Here is a 20,535-nt window from a genome sequence, read left to right on the forward strand (position 1 = left end):
ATTTACTGCACCCTATTAGCTTTAACCCCTTAAGGACGCAGGGTTTTTCCGTTTTTGCATTTTCATTTTTTCCTCATCACCTTCGAAAAATCATAACGCTTTCACTTTTGCAGATAAAATTCCATTTTATGGCTTATTTTTTGTGCCACCAATTCTACTTTGCAGTGACATTAGTCATTTTACCCAAAAATCCACGTCGAAACAGAAAAAAAAAATAATTTTGTAATTTTGGGGGCTTCCGTTTCTACGCAGTGCATTTTTTGGTAAAAATTACACCTTATCTTTATTCTGTAGGTCCATACGGTTAAAATGATACCCTACTTATATAGGTTAGATATTGTCGTACTTCTGAAAAAAATCATAACTACATGAAGGAAAATGTATATGTTTAAAATTGTCATTGTAATTTTGGGGGCTTCCGTTTCTACGCAGTGCATTTTTTGGTAAAAATTACACCTTATCTTTATTCTGTAGGTCCATACGGTTAAAATGATACCCTACTTATATAGGTTAGATATTGTCGTACTTCTGAAAAAAATCATAACTACATGAAGGAAAATGTATATGTTTAAAATTGTCATCTTCTGACTCCTATAACTTTTTTATTTTTCCGCGTACGGGCAGATATGAAGGCTAATTTTTGGCGCCGTGTTCTGAAGTTTTTATCAGTACCTTTTTTGCATTGATCGGACTTTTTGATCGCTTTTTATTCATTTTTTATTATATAAATAGTGACCAAAAGAACGCTATTTTGGACTTTGGACTATTTTTATAGTTCGGACATTTACGCACGCGGCGATACCACATATGTTTATTTTTATTTACACAGTTTTTTTATGGGAAAAGGGGGGTGATTCAAACTTTTATTAGGGAAGGGGTTAAATGACCTTTGATAACTTTTTTTTCACTTTTTTTTTGCAGTGCTATAGCTCCCATAGGGACCTATAACACTGCACACACTGATATTTTACCCTGATCCCTGCAAAGCCATACCTTTGCATGGATCAGGGAGATAGGGGCTCAAGTCTGTAGCTCAGGCTTGGAGCAATCAAACCCAGATCGGACGCAGCGGAGTAAGGTAAGGGGACCTTTTAACACCGGGTGTAGGGCATACAGGTACGCCCATAGTCCTTAAGAGGTTAACCAGAAAAAACGTAGAACTGCGAATTGTGTATACAATATTATTCAGAGTTATAGGCGTAAAATCTAGTGCGTAAGTCTTTTAGTGCTGTTACATTTACTGCACCCTATTAGCTTTAACCAGAAAAATGTAGAACTGCGGAGTACGTATATTTTTCACTTTTTGTAGAGTAATACGCCCCAGTACGGTTGCACCAGAAATAGGCGTAACAATCTAGTGTGTAAGTCTTTTAGTGCTTTTACACTTACTGCCCCCTATTAGCTTTAACAAGAAAAACGTAGAACTGCGGAGTTGCGTATATGTTTCACTTTTTAAGAGTAATACGCCCCAGTTCGGTTGCACCAGAAATAGGTGTAACAATCTAGTGCATAAGTCTTTTAGTGCTTTTACATTTACTGCACCCTATTAGCTTTAACCCCTTAAGGACGCAGGGATGCAAGAAAAACGTAGAACTGCGGAGTGCGTATACATTTCACTTTTTAAGAGTAATATGCCCCAGTATTGTTGCACCAGAAATAAACGTAACAATCTAGTGTGTAAGTCTTTTAGTGCGTTTACATTTACTGCACCATATAGCTTTAACCAGAAAAAAAATGAGGAGTGCATATATATTGAGGTTAATGGATTTCCCCTGTGCAGATCTGTATTGTCAGCATTAACCCTGATTAGTGACCACACAGTGTCATTGTAAGGGTAAACTGTAGATATAACAAATATATGATTGATAGATATACATTCTTTCCAAACATTTTATGTAAAAAATTGTTAAAGTTTTTTTCTATATTCATCCAGTTTTAGTAGTTATAAAAACAAATGGCCATGAGTAAATTATTAAAGGGATTGTTAGTCCTAAAATCATGTATTTTATATATTATATTAGTGAATGTTGTGTCTCCCAGAGTGAAAGAGATGAATATCTTGAATGGGATTCACCTTCTCTGTTAAGTCAACTTAATTTAAAAAAATCTACTTAACTGTAGGTGACAGGATTGGGAAATGTCATTTCAGTTCTTTATCCTGAGTTGTAAATAGAGATAGTGGGGTAATATTTATCTAGTCGTACACATGTGAGCAAAAATGTCAGGAATATTCCCTCATATTTACTCTTTTGTCAGATTCACAAAAGCCATGTTGCCCTTGGGCCAGCAGTCAGCAAACCAATTCAGGAAGTTTGAATTTCGAAGACACAACAGGCAGGGGAAACAGGTTACATGGGATTCTGCTAGTGATGAGTGAGCTACTAGTGACCTTATTCGGGAACCAACTTGAACCATTATTTCATTGTTTGCTTGTCTTATTCTGCCTGCGTTGAAGGGTCTTGCAAGAAAATTCTGTTTTTCACTTAGCAATGAATGGTTCAGGGGATCATTTTTCCTTAGCTGAACGTGACATGGTGGAGACAAGCGAATATTATTGATTAAAACAGAAATTATGTTTGTTACATAAAAAATTAAGACATTCATTATAATATGAATTCTATTTGTGTTTGAAGTTTTTGAGATTCGGTAGTCATGTAGATAACATAAGGTAATACAAATGGAGAGAGGGCACCATAAAACAATATGACTCGTTTAGCTTCATAAATAAAATCTATTAATTGCTTTAACCCCTTCCTGCTCTGTTGCACTCCACTCAGGAGATCGGCAACGGGACCCAGCTGTGATTGCAAGGGCAATTGCACCATTCCCGGCAGCATTAACCCCATAGATACCGTGATCATTCCTGATCACCGCATCTATGGTGTTGACAGGAGGAGGGTGCTCCCCCTGTTTACCAATGGCGGCGCTGCGATACGATCGCAGGTCGCTGTTGGTTGCTATGGCAGCAGGAGGCCAGTTTATTGCCTCCTGTCTGCCTGCTATGGAAGCCACAGGCCCGATCGCACAGGCTGTAGTGTGTGCAGCTCATCAGGTTATACTGTGCTGCAGTACAAATGTATTGCAGCATAGTATAACCTGTACAAAGTGAAAAATTAAATAATAAAAGGTTTTTCAATAAACGTATGAAGTGTAAAAAAAAAAAAAAAAAGCCCATTTCCCAATAAAAGCCCTGTATTATCATAATACATATCAAATATAGCCACGTCCTTAATAACATGCACTATAAAGCTATAATGTAAATTGGCGAATTTTGCGCTTTTTTGTTGTTTGTTACGGCATTCGCCATGCGGAATGCATGGTGAACGCCGTAACAAACAACAAAAAAGCGCAAAATTCGCCAATTGTGGTAAAAATAGCAGAATATAAAAGATCATAGCATGTATCATAAAAATTATGGCAATAAAAAGTACAGCTTTTCCCGCAAAAAATAAGTCCTCACTCAATGGCATTGGCCGAAAAATAAAAAAGTTATGGCTGTTGGAAAATGAATGAAAAAAAAGAAAAAAAAATCTTGCTCATAAAAGGAAAAAGAACATGAAAAGCTATATAAAATGGGTATCACCATAATCCTACCGACCTACAGAATAAATATAACATCACTTTTACTGCCCAGTAAACACCATAAAATTTTTTTTAAAAGCCAGAAATTTTCCAGTTTTTCACAATATTTTTGAGTTTTTCCACATAAAATGCCGCATGTGTCAGCAAAAATTCCCCAAAAGCAATCTCAGAGTTGCTCCACTCAGAAAAAGCATTCTAAGGTTATTACCATTTAAAGAGACACATGTCAAATAAAGAAAAAAAAAAAATAAATGAGCCTGTTCATTAAAGGGGTATTCCAGGGAAAAAAAAATTGATATACCAACTGGCAACAGATTTGCATATTACTTCTATAAAAAAATCTTTATCCTTCCAGTAGTTATCAGCTGCTGAAGTTGAGTTGTTCTTTTCTTTCTGACAACAGTGCTCTCTGCTGACACCTTTGCTTGTCTCAGGAACTGTCCGAAGCATTAGAGGTTTGCTATGGGGATTTGCTCCTACTCTGGACATTTCCTGAGAAGTGGCGGTACCCACTTTTTGACGATAAAATTGTTTATCAAAATAAAAATAATTGTGATTTAAAATGAATTTGATACTTTGTTAAAAAGTCAATTTGAGCTGGTGGGAGATCTCTTGCTTCAAATAAAAAATGGTAGGCAGTTTGTATTCCCTGTTTGTGATTGATGCATGTATAAAACAAGCTGACGTCTAAGGTTCCAAGTATCCATCCATCTTGCCATTGTAAATTCTCTACAACGGTGATTGTGTCGGTTGTATCCTTCAAATAAGATGGGATTTTTTTCACATAAAGTTGGAGGAATTTGTCCACATATTGTGACAAATTTGAAGTAAGGGATTGGATCCCTGAGACTATGGGTCTACCGTGCGGTTCTGTTGGGGGCTTGTGGACTTTAGGTAGGCAATAAAATAGTGGCAACCTTTTATCCGTGCTTAATAAAAAATCTAATTCTGTCTTCATTAAAATATTTTCTTTATGTGCTTATGTCTCGCGGTCTTCTAATTGTCTATAACATTCTTTTATATAGTTGGTTGTATCCCATACTACGATTGCTCCACCTTTGTCAGCCGGACGCATTGTAATTTGATTATTTTCTTGGAGTTGTTTAATTGCTGCGATTTCTTTCCGTGTTAGATTACTTTTTGACTTGTTGGTGGGAGTTTTTAAGTTTCTGATTTCATTCGCTACTGCAAATCTAAAAGCATTCATTTCTACACTAAGTTCTTGGGTAGGATAGAATGTAGATTTTTTGGGATTTTTTATGAAATATTTCTTCAGACTCAGGTTCCTCATAAACTTTTCTATACCCACATAGATCCACGTGTGGGGGCAAATTTAAGTTCCTTGTTTAAATGTATAAAAGAAAAGGAAAAAAACTCCAAGAATTGGCGCTATCCTATATAAAGTAGGATTGACTAGTGTAATTAACACAACTGTACTTTATTAAAAAGACAGTCAGCAGGTACATCCATGAGCAACACGCATTTCAGGTACAATCCTACCCTTTTTCAATTGCAGAGTTTTTTTTCCCCTTTTCACTGCCATGGCTCCCGGTCAAGCTCCTACGGCCTGCAATACCAGGAATACCTCAAATGCAGGGGTGATATGCTTATTGCCTAGACCTACCAGGTGAGAATCCTTCTTTCGTTCTTTTCTTCCGAATCGGAGTCTTGTCTAAGTCTATTAATTTGTTTCCAATGTCTAATTCTCTTTTTCTGTTTCCTCTTGTTAGGTTTGTTGTTGATAGTATGCGTGCATTTGCTATTGTTTCTTACCTCTTCTTATCTCGTCTGATGAATCTGAGCTGATTCGGGGAACTTGTTTATTTCTTCGTTCCTGGAGAGGTGTTGTTTTCTGTAATACTGTCCCTTGTTTCTGAGGTAATAGTGGTTGTTTCACTGTTGCTTTTGTTCTTCTTTGCTTCTCTTCTTTTTGTTTGTAATACTTGTATGTTGTTTGCCTTTTGTCCCATGTCTTTGGTTTTGATGGTCCTGGTATGAATTCGGTGGGTGTTACTGTTGGTATGTTCTATGTCCTAAAAAATCATTCATCTGGGTTTGTGGTGTCTATAAGTGTGGAGCATATCTATTGTTGGTGGGTATAGTATACTTTGTAGCTGGTTTAAAATGTTCTTTAGTGTTATATGTTTTTCTTTTTGCAATGGTGTATTGGAATTCTTTATAGCTTTATGGATGTGTATGTTGGTTAACTTGTTTTTTATATATTTTTCCAGATTTTGTGTCCAAAATTTCCTGTTCCAGTTTATTGAGCGAATGTATTATTGTGGATTGATATTTATAGTATTTGTCATTTTTCTCAAATGTTTCCAATTTTATTTTGAGGGTGGTTTACTCTTTCTCTAGTTGGCTCACATTTTGTCTTCCTTCTTCCAATGATATGTTTGATTAATTCAATTGACTTGTCGCTGACATTTTTTCCCATATTCCTTCAAATTCACTGTCATGTATATCTCTCGCTAATTGTTTGTGAATCGTTAGTCTCCTAGGTAATATGTTGAGTTGAAGATAGTGTGTCAGGAATTTGATTTCCCATTGGTGCTTCATGGTTCTTTTTAGTAAATTTAACAATCTCCTAAAGGTCCTGGTGGATGTGGTATGGGGGAAAAAGGAGGCCACAACGTCAGCATCTCAAGAATCACAAAGCCTGGGCAGAAATATACCTAGTCCACCAATACTTGCTCTCTGCCAGCTACAGATAACTCTACCTCACCACTGACTGCTGTACGCTGGCTACTACTAGTAACACCAATCCACCATCACCCTACTTCCAGCCAAGCCTACACGTACACAACCCATTATCCACGATAAAAGGGATAATTTTTGGGAGGCTTGGAACAATCCATGCTGTCTTCTCCCAACTATCTAACAACCAGGCCTTCCTTAGGCTGCAAATTTTGGGGATTTGCCTCATCTGTGTCGTGCCCTCCTCCTCCCCGATCCCATAATTTATCTATTGGGGAAACCATGTCATTGAGACAACAGTATTCTCCCAGTCACCCTGTAGTTCCTCAATTCCTACCTGGCAGAGATGTTGATAGCACAGGTTCTCCCATACCATCTTGTGGACTCCATGGCCTTCAGGCAACTAATGGGGTGTGCCCAGTCAAAGGGGCGTGTACCTAGTCACCATTATTTTGCTAATACAGCCATACCATGCATGCCATGGTTAATACATGGAGTAGTACCAACAGCCAGGGGCAATATGTGGCCGAAAAAAAGCTTTGCTCCATTTCTGTTGTATGGGCTGCTGGCCAAATTCGAATTTGTTGTGTTTGCTTTTGCAACCACCCTGCAGCCAGCCAAAATGAGTACCTAGTTGCCATTATTTTGCTGAGACAGCCGTACCCTGCATGCCACTGTTGATACGTGGAGTTGTACTTACAGCAAGGGGCAGTACATGTCCAAAAAAAACTGTTTTGTTCCATTCATTACTGCTACTTCCAGCCAGGCCTGAGCTGTCTGGCTGGGGCGAAATTCAACAAATTTATAGCGGTTGCTTTTGCAACCACCCTGCAGCCAGGCTGCGCTGCTGACCAAATTCAAGTTTGTTGCATTTGCTTTTGCAACCACCCTGCGGCCAGCCAGGTCTATGCATACACAACCAATACATGTTAGCATCACCACTCCAGGAACCATATAATTGAATTTTTATTTCAAAATTAAATTCCTTTTTGAGCAGATGCTAATGGCAATGATGGAAGATGGAGGGATTGAGGAAACTTCACATCTTGAGGGCAGCGATACGGATGTTCTCCTTGTAGAGGAGGAGTTGGATGAGGAGGTAGTGGGACCTGAAGAGGAGGATTTGGATATGGACTCTATGGAAGAGAGAGGGGACGAGAAATTTACTCAAGGCAAGACTGATGAGGACGAGGAGGAGCATGACCAACCTTGGCAGTATGGGACAGTGGTGGAACAAGCTGGGCCCTCAGAAAAGCTGGCAAAGATGGCTCTGTGTGTTTTCCTGCTTGCACAATAACAAGCATTATGTGGGCTTGAAGGGAAGAGAAAAATACTGGATAGCTACACTCTTAAACCCTCGGTATAAAGACAAAATGGGGGAATTTTATAAGGTTAAATAGAAATTTTATAAGGAGAAGCTACGCAGCCAGTTTGTCACGGTTTTCCAACAACAAACACCTGCTGACCGGGGGTCCAGTCTCCGCTCTGTAACGCTCCACTACCTCTGCCGTCACTACCCCAGCAAGAGGAAGGAGCATCAGCAGCAGCAGTGGCGGCACCTTGACATTTGAGCACCTGATTGCGAAGTTTCTGCATCCTGTATGCTCCCCTGACATGAGTCATGAAAGGGATGTAAACTACCACCTGAACAACCAGATTAAGGCCTAACTCAGCAGTGACCTTTCTCTGACAAACACCATGAGGCCAGACCCCGTGGACTTCTGGCTCACCAGATTAGACCATTGGCCAGAACTTGCCCAGTTTGCCATGAGTGTTCTATCTTGTCCACCCTCTAGTGTAGAGAGTGTTCAGTGCAGCAGGCGGTGTGGTCACCTGGAAGAGAACATGATTGTCAGCCAGCAGCATGGAAAAACTGACTTTTACTAAAATGAATCAGGCATGGATCAGTGAGGAATTTAAACCTCCAAGATGCCACTGATTAGGCAGTACAACCACCACCCTTGCTGGATGCTAGTGACAAGAGCTATTTCTTCTTGTCTTCACTATTTCAGAATGCCAATTCTGTTACTCCTCCCCAAAAAAGGATGATTTTTGGCATGCTGGGATAAAGCCATGATGTCTTCCCATGCCTTTGTGTGCATATTAACACTGGCAGACATTTCTTGACAACCAGGGATACTTTTATTTTGGTGTGTATAAGGATAAAAAATTGGCGAGCTGGAATAGTTACCATGGGTTATCACATGTTGCCATAACTGATCCTTAAAAGCACTTAAAGCACTTTAAAACTACTTGAATACATTCCTAACAGTGTTAGACAGGTGTTTAGAGCTGCTAGGCAGTTTTTAAATGTGTTTAGGGGCTTATTTCATTGCCGGTTCGATTGTAACAGAGCCAAACCGAACTCATGATTGTTAAAAAGTTTGCCGAGTCTGGCGAACCAAACTTTTTAAAAGTTCACTTACCTCTAATCATAACTAATTCATTGTTCTTCTTTGTAAACAATTAAAATGTTAAACTATTTACAATACCTAATTATATTTTTTAGTCTTTAACCCCTTAAGGACTCAGCCCATTTTGGCCTTAAGGACTCAGACAATTAAATTTTTACGTTTTCATTTTTTCCTCCTCGCCTTCTAAAAATCATAACTCTATTATATTTTCATCCACAGACTAGTATGAGGGCTTGTTTTTTGCACGACCAGTTGTCCTTTGTAATGACATAACTCATTATATCATAAAATGTATGGCGCAACCAAAAAACACTATTTTTGTGGGGAAATTAAAACGAAAAACGCAATTTTGCTAATTTTGGAAGGTTTTGTTTTCACGCCGTACAATTTATGGTAAAAGTGACGTGTGTTCTTTATTCTGAGGGTCAATATGATTAAAATGATACCCATTATTATATACTTTTATATTATTGTTGCGCTTAAAAAAAATCACAAACTTTTTAACCAAATTAGTACGTTTATAATCCCTTTATTTTGATGACCTCTAACTTTTTTATTTTTCCGTATAAGTGGCGGTATGGGGGCTCATTTTTTGCGCCATGATCTGTACTTTTTTTTGATACCACATTTGCATATAAAAAACTTTTAATACATTCTTTATAATTTTTTTTTAATAAAATGTATTAAAAAAGTAGGAATTTTGGACTTTTTTTTATTTTTTTTCGTTCACGCCGTTCACCGTACGGGATCATTAACATTTTATTTTAATAGTTCGGACATTTACGCACGCGGCGATACCAAATATGTCTATAAAAAATGTTTTTTACGCTTTTTGGGGGTAAAATAGGAAAAAACGGACGTTTTACTTTTTTATTGGGGGAGGGGATTTTTCACTTTTTTTTACTTTTACTTTTACATTTTTTTACATTTTTTTTTACACTTGAATAGTCCCCATAGGGGACTATTCATAGCAATATCATGATTGCTAATACTGATCTGTTCTATGTATAGGACATAGAACAGATCAGTGTTTTCGGTCATCTTCTGCTCTGGTCTGCTCGATCACAGACCAGAGCAGGAGACGCCGGGAGCCGCACGGAGGAAGGAGAGGGGACCTCCGTGCGGCGTTATGAATGATCGGATCCCCGCAGCAGCGCTGCGGGCGATCCGAACGTTCATTTAAATCGCGAACCGCCGCAGATGCCGGGATCTGTATTGATCCCGGCACCTGAGGGGTTAATGGCGGACGCCCGCGAGATCGCGGGCGTCGGCCATTGCCGGCGGGTCCCTGGTTGCGATTAGCAGCCGGGATCAGCCGCGCATGACACGGGCATCGCTCCGATGCCCGCGGTTATGCTTAGGACGTAAATGTACGTCCTGGTGCGTTAAGTACCACCTCACCAGGACGTACATTTACGTCCTGCGTCCTTAAGGGGTTAATATTTACTTCTATGTGTTCTAAATTAAAGTCTCTATGACAACCTTGGTTGTTTTTTGAATTATGATCCAAAATCCTATTTTTTCTTTTTTATTCAATGTCATAGAAAACATATATTTCTGTACTTCCAGGCACAAAAGGATTTTTTTTATTACTATTATTGAAAGGGAATTTCAGCAGTAATAGGACAAAGGTTTTGCTTCCATCTAGCTGAGATGATATAGCACAGGTGGTTCCAAAGACAGTTTTCACTATGTCTCAAAAACATTAAGCAGGATTTACAGCTTCCTCTCTGGCTATTAGTATAGGATTTAGGTCAGGCTGCAGATTTATAGGACCATAAATCATCTGACCTTTCATTTTGTTTCTCACTATCTTGACGTGTTGGTAGGTTCAGACTGAATGTATCTGCAGCTGATAAAATGAATCCGCCTCATTGTGCATTATGGTCTTACTTTCAACACTCTTGTTTATACAAATTGCTATTAATCTGGGGTTGCCTTTAATCATGTACTAGTACTTTGCAGGTGGATTTATATCTACAGAAAATGTTAAAGAGGAAATGTTCAGGCGTGTCTTATATTTATTACCTTAAGTCGTAGCTTAAAGAAGATAATTTATGGTTTGATACATTGTTAACAGAACAATGATATATTTTCTGACCGACAATGGGGAATGAAAAACCAAAAATTTACTTTTATTGCACTGATAATAATATTGAATAAAAATGCTAAGATGCACCCATTCTTAATCCTCCACTACTTAGCTAAGGGTGCATTCACACCACGTTTTGGACATACGGGTGCCGGATCCGGCGGGGGAAAGGGCAAACCGGGCGCTCCCGTACCCCGGCCGGATGAGCCCGTGACTCCATTTACTTTAATGGCCCATATGCGCTTTTGGACCACACCGGTCGGCTCAGTTTTGACCCGTATGCGGTTTCCTGACCGGACCTAAAACCTTAGTTTACTACGGTTTTAGGTCCGGTCCAAAAGCGCATACGGGCCATTAAAGTAAATGGAGTCACGGGCTGATCCGGCCGGGGTACGGGAGCACCCGGTTTGCCCCTCCCCTGCCTGATCCGGCACCCGTATGTCCAAAACGTATTTGGGAACAGAGTAATAAAAAGTTATAGCATAGCTTTTTTTCAACCGTATAGAGGGATCTTGCCCTATATTAAAGGGGTTATCCAGGAATCGAAAAACAGACCTAATTTCTTTCAAAGACTGCTTACTTTCTGACTTCAGGTTGTGTGTGGTATTACAACTTCTTTCCATACACTTCAATGAAACTGAGCTGCAGAACCACACCCAACCTGGAGACAGACAAGGAGCTGTATTTGAAAGAAATTATCTCTGTTTTTCAATTCCTGGATACCCCTTTAAGATAGAGATAGCCTATCTGATCCACTGGAGGTTTCTGTCCTTCCAGAGCTTACATAAGCAAACATTCTATGAGAAAAAAGAAAGAGAAAAGCTCCTCATAGGGCAATACCGTTTTGGACTGGCAGTGAAAAAGAGCATAAGGTGAAGCAAAGTATAGACTTCAGAAACTTGCTCACCTTGGCATGGAGCTCAAACAGGTGGATGGTGAATACAAGATTGCGGGGGTCTCAAGTGGCTGGGTGTCAGCACATTCCTTTGGATAGGGGATAAGATGTCTCAGGGCCGGAGTACCCCTTTAAGGCCAAAATGGGCCTTATAATGTAATAAATGTTTGTATATGATGTAAAAGGTAATAAAGAAAATGATGGAGTATAAGATACAACATGACTCAAAATTAAAATTAAAATAAAAGGGGGGGCATAAAAGGCTGTTAGGGGAAGTATATACTAGACAAGAACAAATCATAGTACAAATGTATATCATGTACTGCAGCTACTGGGATGTGGTGTGGACATATGATCATAATTCATAAAACAAGGTCCCAATCGAAGATAAGTAAAATTATTAAGAGGTAAATATACCTCACATGAATCGTTAATTGTGGAAAGTTGCTACATGTCTAGAGAAACTTTATTTGGCAAAACCTTTCTGAACATTGGACCTGTGTTTGTTCATCCTCAGACGTAATTGTTGGATGGTATGACCCACATACTGGAGTTTGTGGTTGCATTCAAGAAGATATGTAACATATGAAGTGGAACAGTCCATCCTGGTCTTGATCGGGAAAGGTTCTCCAGTAGTATTGCAAATTAAATTTATTGTTGTTTTTAATATTGGTGCAAAATTTGCAGGACATCTTGTAAAATGTATAACTTCCGGGTGTGAAATTGTTGGTTCTTGTGTGTCTGGTGATTGTTTCCTTTAAACGGCTGGGTGTCAGCACATTCTTTAGAGGTTGGGCCCGTCTGTATGTGATCCTAGGTCTATCGGAAATGTTGTTCTTTAGCAAGGGGTCTTGTACGAAGATTTTCCAGTGATTCTCCAGAATGTTTCTGATAATGTTATGTGACGTACATTTACGCTTGGTAATGACCATGAGCACCGGACAGGTGCTCACGTCATGCACGACAGGTCCCGGCTGCTATCAGCAGCCAGGGACCCACCGGTAATGGTGGATATCAGTGATCGCGTTGATGTCCGCCATTAACCCCAATCAATACAGATCACGGCATCTGCGGCAGTGCAGATGCCGTGAAATGTTCAGGCGTGATCGGATCACCCACAGCGCTGCCACGGGGATCAACCTGCCTCTCGCCGTCTTCAGGGGTCTTCTTCTCTGGTCTGAGATGGAGCAGACCAGAGAAGAAGATCATTGATAATACTGATCAGTGCTATGCCCCATGCATAGAACTGAACAGTATTAGCAATCAACTGATTGATAGAAATAGTCCCCCCTATGGGGACATAAAAAGTGTAAAAGAAAAAAAGTAAAAAGAATAATAAAAAAAGTGAAAAAAGTGAAAAATACCCCCTCCCCAATAGAAATGTAAATTGGCAATTTTTTCCCATTTCACCCCCAAAAAGTGTAAAAAAAATAAATTAATACACATATTTGGTATTGCCACGTGCGTAAATATCCGAACATCAAAATATAAAAGTAAAATATAAGCAAAAGACTACAGATCACGGTGCAAAAAAAATGATCCCTCATACTGCCCAGTATACGGAAAAATGTTAAACTTATAGGTGGTCAAAAATAGAACAATTTTAAACATTGCATCACACCCCCTCTCATAGACTTGGATAGCGGGGGTGACATCACACGGGGGCAGAGTCGTGACGTCACGATACTCGCCACCCGGCGGTTTGTGAGCTGGCACTGTGGCATGGAGCTCAAACAGGTGGATGGTGAATAGAAGATTGTGGGGGTCTCCAACGGCGGAACCCCTGCGGTGAGACATCTTATCCTCTATCCTTTGGATAGGGGATAAGATGTCTCAGGGCTGGAGTACCCCTTTAAGGCCAAAATGGGCCTTATAATGTAATAAATGTTTGTATATGATGTAAAAGGTAATAAAGAAAATGATGGAGTATAAGATACAACATGACTCAAAATTAAAAATAAAATAAAAGGGGGGGCATAAAAGGCTGTTAGGGGAAGTATATACTAGACAAGAACAAATCATAATACAAATGTATATCATGTACTGCAGCTACTGGGATGTGGTGTGGACATATGATCATAATTCATAAAACAAGGTCCCAATCGAAGATAAGTAAAATTATTAAGAGGTAAATATACCTCACATGAATCGTTAATTGTGGAAAGTTGCTGCATGTCTAGAGAAACTTTGTTTGGCAAAACCTTTCTGAACATTGGACCTGTGTTTGTTCATCCCCAGACGTAATTGTTGGATGGTATGACCCACATACTGGAGTTTGTGGTTGCATTCAAGAAGATATGTAACATATGAAGTGGAACAGTCCATCCTGGTCTTGATCGGGAAAGGTTCTCCAGTAGTATTGCAAATTAAATTTATTGTTGTTTTTAATATTGGTGCAAAATTTGCAGGACATCTTGTAAAATGTATAACTTCCGGGTGTGAAATTGTTGGTTCTTGTGTGTCTGGTGATTGTTTCCTTTAAACGGCTGGGTGTCAGCACATTCTTTAGAGGTTGGGCCCGTCTGTATGTGATCCTAGGTCTATCGGAAATGTTGTTCTTTAGCAAGGGGTCTTGTACGAAGATTTTCCAGTGAATCTCCAGAATGTTTCTGATAATGTTATGTGATGTGCAGTATGTAGTAATGCAGTTGTGTTTAAAACTCTCTATTATTATCTATGGTATGGTTGCTGGTGGTGTGAGGTTCTTTTTTAATCTTCCTTGGGCCTTCCAGTGCCCGTTTGTATGCGGTCTGCATGCTTTTACATGGGTACCTTTTTTCTGTGAGTCTCCCTTTTACGATCTTGCTCTGTTCTTTGTAGTCCTTTAGTTCGGAACAGTTCCTGCGTAACGATAGAACTGTCCGTAGGGGATATTTACTTTCCATTTTTTTTGTAACGACTGCTTTTAGAAACGATGAGACTATTACAGTCTACCTTCTTGAAGTAAGTTTTTGTGATTACAATTTTATTTTTAATGGAGAGCTCCAGATCAAGATATTCGATAGAATTCCTGCAACACTTTCCTGAGAGTAATATTGTAATTATTTATTTTGAGGTATGAAGTAAATTGTGTGAAATCTTCTTCCGAGCCAACCCAAATGAATATTAAATCGTCGATATAGCGTTTGTATAACTTAATGTTGTTATTCCATGGATGGTCTTTATATATTAGATCTTTCTCATAGGCGCCCATATATAAAGTGGCATAGGCTGGCGCAAAACAGGTGCCCATGAAGGTACCTTGAGTTTGTAGATTTGTAGTTATGATATAGAACATACCAGATACAGTTGCAGATGAATTCTCTTTTTACTGTTGACATGAAGGGGTCTTCTTCTAGTATGTTCTTAATTACATCTATACCCATTTCATGTGAGATGTTTGAGTACAGCTCAGGATTTCAATTAAACTGCATGTATCTTTAAGATAGGAATTTAAAGTAACCATGAATTTATGTACGAGAATATCAATGTATTGGGACAGGTTACAGGAGAAGGAATTAATCCCTGCTATAATTGGGCGTCCTGGTGGATTCGTGAAGCACTTGTATATTTATGGCAGGTAATAGAAAATAGCTGTTTTTGGGTTGGACACCATCATTTTTTTTCTTTTTTGTTGAGGATCCCTTGATCAAAAGCTTCCTTGATCAGGTCTGATAGAAGGTTTAGCTCAAAGAAAGTTTCAATGAATGGTCCCCTGGGGTGTACCGGATAGAATACGGATTTCGGTTTCAAGGATGTAGAAATGGGGTGGTGGATTTAGAGGGTTGGTGGTGTCGGGGTTGACTGGTTGATCCTTGTTGTGGGTGTTGGGCATATTAAAATGCCGGGTAAGAGTTAATTTGCGTATGAATTTATTCAAATCCACACACAGGTCAAACTAATTGATTCCTTGTTTTATCTATGATGTCATTTCACGCCCATTGGAGGGGGAAGCTAATGTGTTTGGCTAATTTTTCGTTTTATATGTTCTACCATTATGTCAGTTATATGCTATCACTGCCTGTGTATCTGATGAAGAGATTACTAGTCCTCGCAACAAGTATTACTTTGGCTAATAATAAAAATTGCTGTCTAAATAACTTGTCCCGCTTGGTGGATCGTGCTGAAACAACCGGTACATTTCTCTACTCTACTAAGCAGAGCTTACATAAGGAAACCTGTGTTACAGTTTGAAAGATGTACCACCCCAGTCAAACGCCATACCTGCCACGTATATCCTCTCATCTCCATATCCAGTCTGCTATCTAGCTAGGTACAAAATAGATTCTACCTGCCACAATTGTGATCTGTCAATTTGAGTGTACAGTGATGCGGAATCTGTGTGCGCTCTCATCATGTGTCACATGAACAAAAATGTAGAATGTTGTACAGATTAGCACGCACAAAAATAATAGCCCCATGGTTGCACAATAATTTAAGAAGGAATCTTCTCCTTTCAATTACACTTTTCTATCTGACCCATCAATGAGGCTCAAAATATTAGTGAAACGCGTAACTGTCCATTGGTTGAGTTGTGGCAGAAGAAGAACCCCAAATGTGGTAGTGTCCCTTGTTTCCTATTGGTTCTCTCTGTTGCTAAATAGGAGGATGTCAGACCAGGCTTAATCTCTCAGGGCAATAAGTGATCAATGAATCACAGGGACTTTCACCTGATGGTTTGGAAATTGACAGTGCTTTATTGCGATCCAAGGGCCTTCCTATTTCAGAGATATCCATCCTGATAAGGATGATATGGAAACTGGACCCTGATAAAGAAAGTGATTACATGGCAGAAACATCAACCACCAGTTAGTGACACCAAAAAGGATTCCTTCCTTGCTTCCTCCAAATATAACTCCAGGAGCAGGAAGTATAAACTATACATATTTATTTTAAAGCACTCATGATGTGTTTTTTTTGTGTTCGGAGCACTATCTTCCTCAGATGCACTGTATCACCATTGGAAGACCTACCTTGCCAATTGCTACAGAACAGAAGGGCTCCCTTTATCTGTACCCTGTCTATTTGAGCTACAGAAGCCTCATGAGCAAAGAGATCCAGAGGCAACATTTGCAAAGCTGCATCCTGGAGGACACCAAATTTATTTATAAGACTCTATTGTTTAGATTTTGGACCTTCTAAGGATACAAGACTGGGGCATTCTGTGTTATGTTTTGCTTTAAAGGGGTACTCCGCCCCTAGACATCTTATCCCCTATCCAAAGGATAGGTGATAAGATGTCTGATCGCAGGGGCCCCGCTGCTGGAAACTCCCATGATCTCCCGTCGGATGCAGTGCCAGAGGCTTGTGACATCACAGCCACACCTCTCAATGCAAGTCTATGGGAGGGGGCGTGATGGACATCATGCCCCCTCCCATAGACTTGCATTGAGGGGGCATGATCGTGACATCACGAGAGGGGCGTGCCCGTGACGTCACGAGCCTCCGCCCCGCATCTCCAGTCATTCGGCATGGAGCGAAGTTCGCTCCGTGCACTGGATGTCTGGGATGCCGCAGCCGAGATTGCGGGGGACCTCAGCGGCGGGACCCCCGTGATCAGACATCTTATCCCCTAGATAAGATCTCTAGGGGCAAAGTACCCCTTTAACCCACCCCTGAGATGTCTTGCTGCATTCCCTTGTGTATGCGCTGCTGTGAAGGCATCCAAAAAAGTACAAATTATCATAAGCTTGCAACAAATTAACCCTAGGGGGTTAAACAGTCTCTCAATTACACATGCCACACAAATATATAAAACTTAACCTTAATTGAACTAAATAATAGTGTGAGGAACAAAAAGTATTTAAAAACACAACTCCACTAACATCCTGGTGTCAGAGATTAAGACAACTCAATTATCGGATCTGACTATAGAGCTCTGTGAGCTTGGATTCTTAGGTGGTCCTCAGTGCTAAGCTGAGTTATACGCTTAGGTGTCCAAAAGAGCTTAGGAGGGTACAATGGTCCCTCTTAGTCACTTAAATATATGATATTCATCTTTTTGATCCTAGATCCCACAAGGGGTTTCTGGGGGACCCCAGCAGGTGGTTACCCACTCCTTGCTGTGCACAGCAGGAGTGGGCTAATAGTCCTTATTTTATTTGTATTTATTTATATTTATTTTCAGCAAGAGACATGTTTCACCACTTCTGTGGCTTCATCAGGGAGACAACTGAGAGTTGTCTCCCTGATGAAGCCACAGAAGTGGTGAAACATGTTGGGGTGTGACAGTTTTGTGCTTTAAATTGCAACTCTATTACATCTGTAGTCTAATTCTATTGCTGAACATAAATATAAATAAATACAAATAAAATAAGGACTATTAGCCCACTCCTGCGGTGCACAGCAAGGAGTGGGTAACCACCTGCTGGGGTCCCCCAGAAACCCCTTGTGGCATCTAGGATCAAAAAGATGAATATCATATATTTAAGTGAATAAAAGGGACCATTGTACCCCCGTAAGCTCTTTTGGACACCTAAGCGCATAACTCAGCTTAGCACTGAGGACCACCTAAGAATCCAAGCTCACAGAGCCCTATAGTCAGATCCGATAATTGAGTTGTCCTAATCACTGACACCAGGATGTTAGTGGAGTTGTGTTTTTAAATACTTTTTGTTCCTCACACTATTATTTAGTTCAATTAAAGTTAAGTTTTATATATTTGTGTGGCATATGTAATTGAGAGACTGTTTAACCCCCTTGGGTTCATTTGTTGCAATTTTGATACCTCAACATATGTTTAATTATCATAAGCAGCTCTTCTTTCCTGTATTGAGAGACCAGAAGCATAATTTGCCCACCCAATAAAAGTGTGTTTTCCCGACATTCTTTATTTGGCTTCTTACAATGTACAGAACCAGAGGGACTGTTGTAGAGTTTAATTAATTTCATTAATTTAATCTTGGCACTGGTCCTAACACACAGAGAGTTGGAAGTTTAACTCCCCATGGATGGATTGCTACTCGGACTACAGAAATGAGGATTGTGTCAGAAAATTCACATTTTTGAATACATATTTTTTTAATACAGAGCTTCTGTGTATGACGAAAGCCATTAGCATTCTGCTAAATGACAGATAGCTATTTCACTATAAAAGGATAATAAAGCTGGAATCTCTTCTCTTAAGCTCAGTAAACACTTAAAACTCCTATGTGGATTAGTGGAAGGATGCGTGCTCTGGGTAGTAAGGTAAAGGGTGGCTCTTCTGAGTACTCTGTCACTAATCTTTTCTTGGCAGTAACTGAGTGCATCCTTTTTTTTCTTTTAAAACCTTTTTTTTATAGTACCTCGAAATAAACTAAGAAGGCCTATTAGACAGCAAGAACAGATTGTAAAGCATGTCCAGAACTCACACTTAAAAATATCTATCTATTATCTCATTTCTATCTATCTATATCTAGACAATGGCAAAACAGTGGTATTTTCAGTGTATTATACCTTTTTAAAAATGTTCCTGTGAGATAAGAAAACTTTTCAAAAGTTAGGTTCTGCCGGTTTGTCAAACTCTGGCAAAAGTTCAGGTTCTAACTAGTTCTGTCCAAACCAGTAGTTCACCAAAAGCCTCAAAACATGTGTATAATACTATCTAAGAGCCCTAAAAGCCCTGTATTAGGCTGGGTCATCATGGGTTCACTAAATTTCCTCTACTTCTCCATACAAAAACCATCGCACACAAGTAATTTGAAACAGATCCGAGCAGAATTTTCACGTGGACATTCTTCCAGGAGTCCTTGTGGAATCAAAGCCCCATTGATGGGGTTGTGTCAATTCGTGATGAGGATTATTGTAAGTGAGGAAATACTGCTGTGTGAATCCAGCCTAACACTATTAGGTCACCTAGGAGTGTATCTATGGACTTCGAAGCAGTTTTTAAGGCAAAGTTATATTAAAGTTATAGCAGTATGTCTTGCTATGGGTAAACAGATGGTACCCGGAGGTAATTAACAGGTTGAATAAAAGCACACTTTTTTAAAGTTTTTTTTTAAATGATTGTCCAAAAAATGTATCCCTTTTTGGGAGAAGCAGCAGAGTTTGTGCCTGGAAAATGATGCACAAAACGTAAAAAATTAAGTGTAGCTTCCTTTGGCTTCCATTGGCAGCCTAGAAAGTGCATAAAAATTACACAAAAAAACAAAGCTGTCGCACTTAACTTTCAATTATAACAGATTTCGCACTGACAGAACAGATACAGAATGCTCTCTGCAGGGGGTGTTCTTAAATTGCATCAAAGTTTTTAAAGTCTGAGATAAAATAAAATTTTATTTAACCAAAACACCTCAGAGGTGGTGAAGACAAGCATACAGTGTAAACTGCGGCAGATATTTAAACAGCCTGAGACGCTCGCAAAATCTTAGGCTATCTTAGTAGTAAAAGTAAGTAAGTTTTTGAATACTGTAAGTCTCCCACTAATTTAACAATTCATTAGAGGTGATGCTGCCCCTTTTTACTGTTGTCTACCTGGGAAGCTTGTGCCTTGTATTTAATCAGCTTACACTCTATATCTACCATGTTGGCTCTAATGTTGGGTCTAATTCTGTATGGAACAGTTCTAATAAATATTATATACAAGCTTAGTATCCCCAGAAATTTGGGCTATCAGACCCACAGTCAGGCCAGAACTTGCATATCTAATAATGCATTCATATTATGCTACTTTTAACCCGGTCTTACAATAAATATATTAACTCCTCCATGACATGTCAGTGTTACAGTAAATAACGGTATTTACAGGATAATACAGATATCATTAGCTTTATGTCCACATGACCTAACTGCTGGTGTCTGCAGCTCTGCACCTGATATGGAGCCGACAGATTCCCATTGAGGGTGTGTTCACACACACCGGATCTGTTGCAGATTTAAAGTTGCAGATC

The sequence above is a fragment of the Hyla sarda genome, chromosome 6 (assembly GCF_029499605.1).
Source record: "Hyla sarda isolate aHylSar1 chromosome 6, aHylSar1.hap1, whole genome shotgun sequence".
Classification (NCBI taxonomy): domain Eukaryota; kingdom Metazoa; phylum Chordata; class Amphibia; order Anura; family Hylidae; genus Hyla; species Hyla sarda.